This window comes from Oncorhynchus masou, chromosome 5 (genome assembly GCF_036934945.1).
Source record: "Oncorhynchus masou masou isolate Uvic2021 chromosome 5, UVic_Omas_1.1, whole genome shotgun sequence".
NCBI classification, from domain to species: domain Eukaryota; kingdom Metazoa; phylum Chordata; class Actinopteri; order Salmoniformes; family Salmonidae; genus Oncorhynchus; species Oncorhynchus masou.
Genome location: NC_088216.1, coordinates 54,601,697 through 54,610,765, shown reverse-complemented (window position 1 = coordinate 54,610,765; position 9,069 = coordinate 54,601,697). Strand labels below are relative to the sequence as shown.

At 41.8% G+C, this 9,069-nt stretch overlaps 1 pseudogene; it reads left to right on the top strand.

Moving 5' to 3' along the window:
- Positions 1-5,791: 5,791 nt before the first annotated feature.
- Positions 5,792-8,713, top strand: LOC135539880 (G-protein coupled receptor 182-like; annotated as a pseudogene).
- The last annotated feature ends 356 nt before the right edge of the window (positions 8,714-9,069 follow it).

Here is a 9,069-nt window from a genome sequence, read left to right as displayed (position 1 = left end):
ATTTCCTCCGTTCCAACCATTATTATGAGCCGTTTTTCTCTCAGCAGCCTCCTACGGTGTATATTTATTTTTGCAACGCTCGCGCACGTAACATGGCCGGTTTGGTCAGCATGTAACACAGTGGCGTTAGGAATATTCTGGTTTACAGGCCACATCAGGCTTACAAGCCACATTATGCTGGCTTGCAAAGTCATGTATACTGAACAAAAATGTAAATGCAACAATTTCAAATATTTTACTGAGTTACAGTTCATGTAAGGAAATCAATCAATTGAAATTAATTCATTCGGTCCTAATCTATCTTTCACATGACTGGGCAGGGGTGCAGCCATGGGTGGGCCTGACTCCCCAGTGGGTGGGCCTATGCCCTCCAGGCCCACCCATGGCTGCACCACTGCCCAGTCATCACCCTTGCCCAGCCAATCAGAATTATATATTTTTTACCCACAAAAGGGCTTTATTAGAGAAATAAATACTACTCCGTTTCATCAGCTGTCCGAGTGACTGGTTTCAGACAATCCTGCAGGTGTAGAAGCCGGATGTGGAGGTCCTAGGTGGTAACACGCGGTCTGCGGTTGTGATAAGAGAATTATGTTCTCCAGGTACATAACCCAATTCAATTGTAATTACTCAGTCTGCTATATCAGGATTTGTAAGATACTGATAGAAATGAAAACAGAATATTCTAATCATTCAATTAACCTGACAATTCTCACCTATCAGGTTGTGAGGCAGGTTGAACGTACTGCCAAATTCTCTAAAACGACATTGGAGGCGGATTATGGTATATAAATGAACATTAAATTCTCTGACAACAGCTCTGGTGGACATTCCTGCAGTCAGCATGCCAATTGCACGCTCCCTCAAAACTGGCATTGGGTTGTGTGACAAAACTGCACATTTCTGACCTTTTATTGTCCTGAGCACAAGGTGCACCTGTGTAATGATGTTGTTTAATCAGCTTCTTGATATGCCACACCTGTCAGGTGCATGGATTATCTTGGCAAATGATAAATGTTCACTAACAGGGATGTAAACAAATTTGTGCACAATGAGAGAAATAAGCTTTTTGTGCATATGGAAGAATTCGGGGATGTTTTATTTCAGCTCATGAAACATGGGACCAAGACTTTATATGTTGCGTTTATATTTTTGTTCAGTATGTAATTCCTTTTGGAATCCAGCCAGCGTTAGGACATCCGACAGTTGGAATTGTTTAATCACCTGCAATAAATCTAACTGATTGGATTAGTTTAGAAAAATAGGTTATTTATCTTTGTAGCGTGAGATTAATCAATCAATCAATGTGCATTCAAAAACACAAATATAAGAACAATCCTTAACATTTCCACCTGCAGTAGAGCATGCTGATAATGGTGGATGTGGTTTTGATGGGTACGTTATACTCTCCACAGTGTAAAACTGACACACTCACACTCAACACTGGTTATTAACACCAACACTGGGGTTATTCTACAGTGTTAATTTCATATTTACAAAGTTGATTGAACTCCGTAGTCAACAATAGTAATGTTATACTGAAAAATAAACACTAGGTATCTCTGGACAATATTCTGTTTGGAGGAAAATAATGGTCTTGAACATCTAGGGATGTCATTAACATGTTAATATTTTCCAGTAAAACCATCAAATCCCACATGGCAGGCAATCACAGTGCAATCTGATTAACAGTGTAACAGTCTGATTTACTACAGGGATAATAAGGATGGACAGACATTTCCTACCCAAAGCATTAACCACCCACGCATAGTGTTGAATGGGGAGGCACCACCTAATGGATGGAATACATTAAAAGCTTGCTTGGACAGAGAGTCAAACTGACTCACCATGTCCTTTCCCCAGATACCCCTCCCCTCTCAAGCTTCCTAGTATGATTTCATTGTGTATTTGTGTGTGCATGTAACCAGCGTCCCAGTGCTTCCTTAGCAGATTTGCTTTCTTGCTCAACTTGCCTCTCAACTGGGCTTGAACTAAGGTCATCTGTTTCACAAACAATTTCCATTACATGTACATTGTTTTTGTGTGCTTTGACAGACATCACACAAACGCCTTCATGGTTTTTAGTCCTTCAGTGTAACATCCTTTTAGAGGGGGTATTTCCTTTAACATTCTCCTCAGAACAGCAGGCCTAGGGTCAGAGGTCACAGCTTTTATTGCCCTCACCTTGTATATCAAAAATCTGCTGACACGTTTTCCTGTTGCAATAAGGAAGATCAACAAAATAATTTGGTACGGGGAACAAAGGGAATTGCTGAGTAAACACTGAGAGGTACACAGGGGTTTGAAAAGGTGAGTGAAACAAATCCAAGATAAACAGATGTTTGACCTGAGAGAGAGATGGGATGAGAACTAACTTTGTTACTTTCTAACAAGCACTGTTTTACTTTATTCGCACCAAAGAAAACAAGTGAAAGACAAAACCGTACAGATAAACTGGTTAAAATGGTGTGCAGGTGAGGTTGGAAACCCAAAAGGGCTTATATGAAAACCACACCACAAAAACCAATATACAAATAAAGCTTGTTCAATCAGTTAAACAGAGAATGCCAATTATAAATATACATGATATACTTTACAAGAAACAAGCACTGGTGTCTATCATTGTGCAAGCTTTATTGTAATGCAAAAAATCAAGTTGCAGCAGAAACTTGTGCTTGCAAAAAAATCTGTATACTCTTTACGGTTGCTGTCAGTTTAAACTGAAAATAAAATGCTGTTTTGAAACTACAGGATGCACTCTGTAAAACTGACACAATTGAATTGTTATAGATGTTTAGGTGGCAACATTATTTCAGGGGTTATAGAAGACAACAATAGAGGGCAGCAGTATTTGAACTGGGTATGGCAGGATCTGAAATAGCCTAACGTAGCTGTGGAATAATAGTAAGATGAGAAGTCTTAGAGGATCTTGTGGTTTTGGGCGAGACACTGTAGCTACTATGTACTGGATACATTGGTTTGTGGATGTAAAACTTCCATAGCACTATGTCTTTCCTGATGCAGACACCAGTAATGACTCTGTAGAATTTCAAGATGCTTCTTCCATTATTTTCTAAAACTCAGTTGCAGTCTTGTTTAAGGTGACAGTCTTTTGAAAATGCTGAGTATCTCCTCAACCCCTGATTCTGCCCACTCAGCACAGTTCTCTTCTGAAAGCACTATTAAAGGTCAACCTCCCCTTAGAACCAACTTCTGATTTTGTGGCATCGATAAGAGTCAGAAACATAAATTCCAGTGTAAGAATTGACTACAAATTCTGTCTCGTCCAAAGCTGAGCTTTGTGAGTTTGTCATGACTTGCTGAAGGGTTGGGTATGGATTAGGATCATGCCCACTGGCACAGTGCCAACTAACATGAGAGAAGCAGCTGTGCTGATTGTGCTCTATTCAATCATAGCAGTCAGATCCTCCAGACAGTGAGACAGACCTGCCCATTACACAGTGCCTCAGACTTGGTTACATAAGACTATACGTTGCCTATGTTAAAAAAATAATAAAATAAGCCCTTTATGGAATGGCCACTTGCTGATGTGTGTGATAGCGTCAATCACTCGAGTCTGCCACTCTTTGGGGCAAAATTTGAATTGTGACGATCAGAGCAACTTGTCAGAATTGAGATATATCCCAAATTGTCAACATTCAAAACCTATTCATGAGTATCTTGTGTGTGTGTCCCGCCCTGTCTTGTAACAATTCCCTATGAAACATAGCCAGACAGATGCACACACTGGTAATAGATAGTGAGAAAGTTAGAAAAACTAAAACGGCACTGAAGCACACACGTCACCACTCGCCAGTGTCTTGATAAGCTGATCGTGACCTGGCTGCTCAATGTCCCTGCTACCTATTACTTGCCATCTTTATTGACAAACATAGTGTAGCAGCAAGTGTAGCAGCAAGCAGGCATGTATTCAGTGATGACAGATGAACAGTACAACTTTGTAGATTGTGATTGACAATCAATTGTAGTAGTTGCATGGATGAGTTTAAGTGTAAATGATTTATGTGACTGAGGACTTATTTAATGACACATTGCTTAAGGGCCAAATTATTCATGTTTATATATACAGTGAGCTCCTAAAGTATTGGGACAGTGACACATTTTGTTTTGGCTCTGTACTCCAGCACTTTGGATTTGAAATTATACAATGACTACGAGGTTGAAGTGCAGACTGTCAGCTTTAATGAGGGTATTTTCATTCATATCGGGTGAACCATTTTAGAAATTTACAGTACTTTTTGTACACAGTCCCATTTTAGTGGACTAAAAGTATTGGGACAAATTCACTTATGTGTATTAAAGTAGTCAGAAGTTTAGTATTTGGTCCCATATTCCTAGCACGCAATGATTATATCAAGCTTGTGATTTTACAAACTTGTTGGATGTTTGTTTTGGTCGTGTTTCAGATTATATTGTGCCCAATAGAAATTAATGGTAAAGTATTGTCATTTTGGAGTCACTTTTATTGTAAATAAGAATATCATGTTTCTAAACACTTCTACATTAATGTGGATGCTACCATGATTACGTATAGTCCTGAATGAATTGTGACTAATGATGACTGAGTAAGATGCACAAATATCAAACCACCAAGGCATGCTAACCTCTCACCATTACAATAACAGGGGAGGTTAGCATTTGGGGCGGGTATGATATTTGTGCATCTTTAACTTGCTCACGTATTATTCAGGACTATCTGTAATCATGTTAGCATCCACATTAGTGTGGAGGTGTTTAGAAACATGATATTCTTATTTACAATAGAAATGACACTACATTATTTGCCATTAATTACCCAATACTTTTGGTCCCCTAAAATGGGGGGGGGGGTGTACAGTACAGAAAGTGCTGTAATTTCTAAATGCTTCACCCGATATGGATGAACATACCCTCAAATGAAAGCTGACTGTCTGCTGTGTCACTGTCCCAATGCTTTTGGGGCGCACTGTATAATTTGTTTTTTATGGATGGTTTATTATGAGTTGACATGATCATTAGAAATGATTCAGGGCTCACTCAATCTCAGATAGGGACTGTTAATCCTGGGCTGAAAAATAAACCTTGGACTCCATATGTTCCATGCCTAATCTTGTAACTGTTAAAGTGTGTTGGGTCTGTTTTGGTTCCCTGACCTCCCTGATTAAGGTGACATTGAACTTCAGTGACCTGACCGTCACCTTTCTATGATAGATTTTGGCTCTTGCTCACAACTCCTGGTAGTCTCAAGTCTTAATAATGATTTCATTTTAGCCCCTTTAGTGGCATCATTATAATGAACTCAGGGTGGCTCAGTTATGTGCAATTCTTGTCTTTTTTTCTTCTTTTTGAAGGCTTCTTTCATCTGTCACGTTTTTGTCTCCCCCTCTATGTTGGTCTTTTTTTTCTTTCTTTTTTACCTTTATTTAACTGGGCAAGTCAGTTAAGAACAAATTCTTATTTTCAATGACGGCCTAGGAAGAGTGGGTTAACTGCCTGTTCAGGGGCAGAACGACAGATTTGTACCTTGTCAGCTCGGGGATTTAGAACTTGCAACCTTCCAGTTACTAGTCCAAAGCTCTAACCACTAGGCTACCCTGCTCATCCTTTTGCCAGAATGTCCCCCAAATCTCCTCCCGCTCCAGTGAGGATATCCTGTCCTCCTCTAGCTGGGTGATGTTGAGTCAGGGCTGGGGAGGTGGGTGTGTGGAAGGATTTTAACTGTGAGGCTCATGTCTCTACCAGTACAGTGGTCATTGAGGAACACACATAGCCAGTGCAGCCAGGACTTTGATCTCGCTCAGCTGCAGTGGATCCTACAGGTACACAGCTCTGCTCTCTCGCTCCTGATCTTGTCCTCTCATCACTGCTCAAGGTAAGCCTCCTGATGTGAAGTCCCCTCTTACTTTCATCTCTCAGGCTGCTTCCTAAAGGGCACCCTATTCCCTGGCGTCAGGTAACCTAGTGGTTAGAGCGTTGGACTAGTAACCCAAAGGTTACAAGATCGAATCCCTGAGCTGACAAGGTAAAAATCTCTTCTGCCCCTGAACAAGGCAGTTTATCCACTGTTCCTAGGCTGTCATTGAAAATAAGAATTTGTTCTTAACTGACTTGCCTAGTTAAATAAAGGAAAAATATAAAAGGTATTGCATTACTTTTGATTAGAGCCCAGGCTATGGACAAAAGTAGTGAATATGTGCAGGGGTTTGAGGTAGTTGAGGTAATATGTACATGTAGGTAGGGGTAAAAGTGACTAGGTAATCAGGATAGATAATGGGTATTTGGAAGGGAATGTAATTTGGAATGAGTTCAGAGATGCAATCTTACACAAACATCCTTTTGTAATGAGCTCCTCAGTGGGGTTTTGAACTTGGCTACAAACACACACAAAAGGTAATGTAGTTGTGGTCACCCCTGATGTTTGTCATAGAAATCCTTATGACACTGCATTTATTTCATCTGGATACACTACCGCTGTCCACCTACAGGTCATGGATGAACACCCCACCTCTGCCTCAAATGACAACAACTACACAGACTCTGCCTGGTTCATCCATGAGTGCCATGTGGACCTGGACAACACCGAGGTGCGTGGCGCTCTTCCTGCTCTACCTGCTGTTCTTCATGGCTGGCCTCACGCTCAATGTCCTGGTGGTGTGGGTCAACTGGCACCGGCGCAGCAGCCGCAACGGCGTGCTCTTCTGCATACTCAACGTGGGCGTGTCGGACTTACTGATGACAGTGATGGTGCCCTTCTTTATGCTGGAGGCGATGATGGAGTACGTGTGGGGATACCTTCTGTGCCGCTTCACCAATCTCGTCTATGACAACTTCTACAGCAGCTCCTTCTTCCTGGCCTACATGACGGTGGAGCGCTACCTGGCCGTGGTGCGCACCGGGCCCCGACCCTGGGACCCCAAGCAGGCCAGGCTCAGATGCCTTCTCTGTGGCTTCCTCTGGGTCCTGTCCGTGGTTCTGGGCCTGCTGGAGAATGCCCATGTGACACTGCTGGAGTGGGACAAGCCAGGCTGCTACAGCTACCCAGAGCACAACTTTATAGACTGGAACACCGCCCACACCTTCCTCTACCTTATCTTCCAGTTCCTGGGCCCGGCAGCCATCATTTGTGACCTTTAACCTGCTAACCCTGCGGGCGGTGCGGGCCAGACCCGAGGGGGCGGTGCAGGGGAAGGAGCTGTGGCTGGTTCATCTGTATTCCCTGGTGTTTGTGCTGTGCTGGCTACCCTTACACATTGTCTTAATGCTGCTGGTGGTGGATGAGCTGAACCCAAGGGTGCTGAGTTGCCAGATGGTGGAGAAGATCAACTTCTCCTATGTTGTGGTCAAGGCTCTGTCCCTGTTCCACTGTGTGGCCAACCCCATCCTCTACAACTTCCTCAGCAGAGGTTTCCGCGGAAACCTCATCGCCGACCTGGCTCGCCACCTGCCCAGAGATGAGAATCATGGCAACCGTGTGGGTAATGGAAGGGCAGCGGCCAATGAGAAGGCAAAGGAGTTGAGTAACGCCAACACCAGCCAATCGGATGTGGAGTCTTAAAGAGAGGGACCATTGTAGAGGGGGAACAAAAACTCATCAAGCATGGCAAAGGGACATTCTACCGCATGTCTCCCGCAATAGTGGATGTTCTATTGTCACATACACCAGATATGTGCAGTAATATATGATAATATTATATGCCATTCAGCAGACACTTTTATTCAGTCATACACGCATACATTTTACATATGGGTGGTCCCAGGAATTGAACCCAATACCCTTGCATTACAAGTGCCATAACTCTACCAACAGAGCTACAAAGGACCACAGTGAATTGTTGTTTTACAGGGTCAGCCATAGTAGTACGACGCCCCTGGAGCAAATTAGGGTTAAGTTCCTTGCTTATGAGAGTGGTTGAGTGGAGCTGAAGGATGGGACTACAAAACAAACTAAATATAACTATTGTAGAATGTATATAGTATAGTATGTATGAGCTGGATGTAGAAGTCTAAATGTTGTTTTCCATTAGTTTATTCCAATTAGGGGAGGTAGGGGAAAATAAAGGAATATATATATATATATATTAAATGCATCTTTTATGTATTTAAAAAGAAAATGGAGTATTGGAAATGCAGACAATTACATTGATGGAAGCCACAATCTGCAATACTAAAGCTGACCTACCCCCTTAAAAAAGGAACAAATGGTGCCTTGCTCAAGGGCACATCGGCTCTGGTATTTAAACAAGCAACCTTTGTTACTGTCCCAACGCTCTAACCGCTAGGCTACCTTCCACCCTAGCTAGCAGTTGCGTCCTTTTCCTCTGCCACACACACTTCCTGTTTCTGTATTTTAGGTTTCTCGTTTCCTTAACGAAGGGCCCCCCAGTGGCATGACATTTCCAGGAAGGGAATATCTTCCATGTTCTATGTCCATAAACACTGATGAAGAGGAATGCAGAGATGGTTTTAAGCACAGATCAAGAAAGTGGTAACTAATTCAAAATGTGTCAAGTTTGGTTCGATTAATAATAATTGACAGCTTATTTTGACACTTTCACTCTGCTTTTTTGATAGATCACTTTTTTCCTTTACATGTTTGGTTGTAATATCTTATCCTACTGCTATAATCTGTTCAAAAACACTGTGTTGAACAAGCTACTGAACATATGTGATAAACCAGCTTCAGGATGTGGATATATAAAATACCAATTGTCTTCTTTTCTGTGAAATTGTTGGTTTTCAATCCCAGTCTTCTTGTTTTCACATATGAACAAACAAGTTATTAACCTCAAAATGAATGTCATGCACATTCTTCTCACAACCACGAGAAAATAAAGATGACATAAGGGATGTGTTTTGTGTAGGCTTACCTTGGCGTGACGTTTTGATAATCTTGTAAATCTTTCCAGGACAAGGTGCCTTGTCGTTTTGGTACAGGTCAGGTTTAGCATCAATAGACATTATACAAGACTACAAATTCCTACAAGCCATCTCCGACACCTTTGCTAACAGGTATTGTGTCAATTTAAAACTTGCACAATACAGATCACAGAATTGTCAATTTAAAGAAAT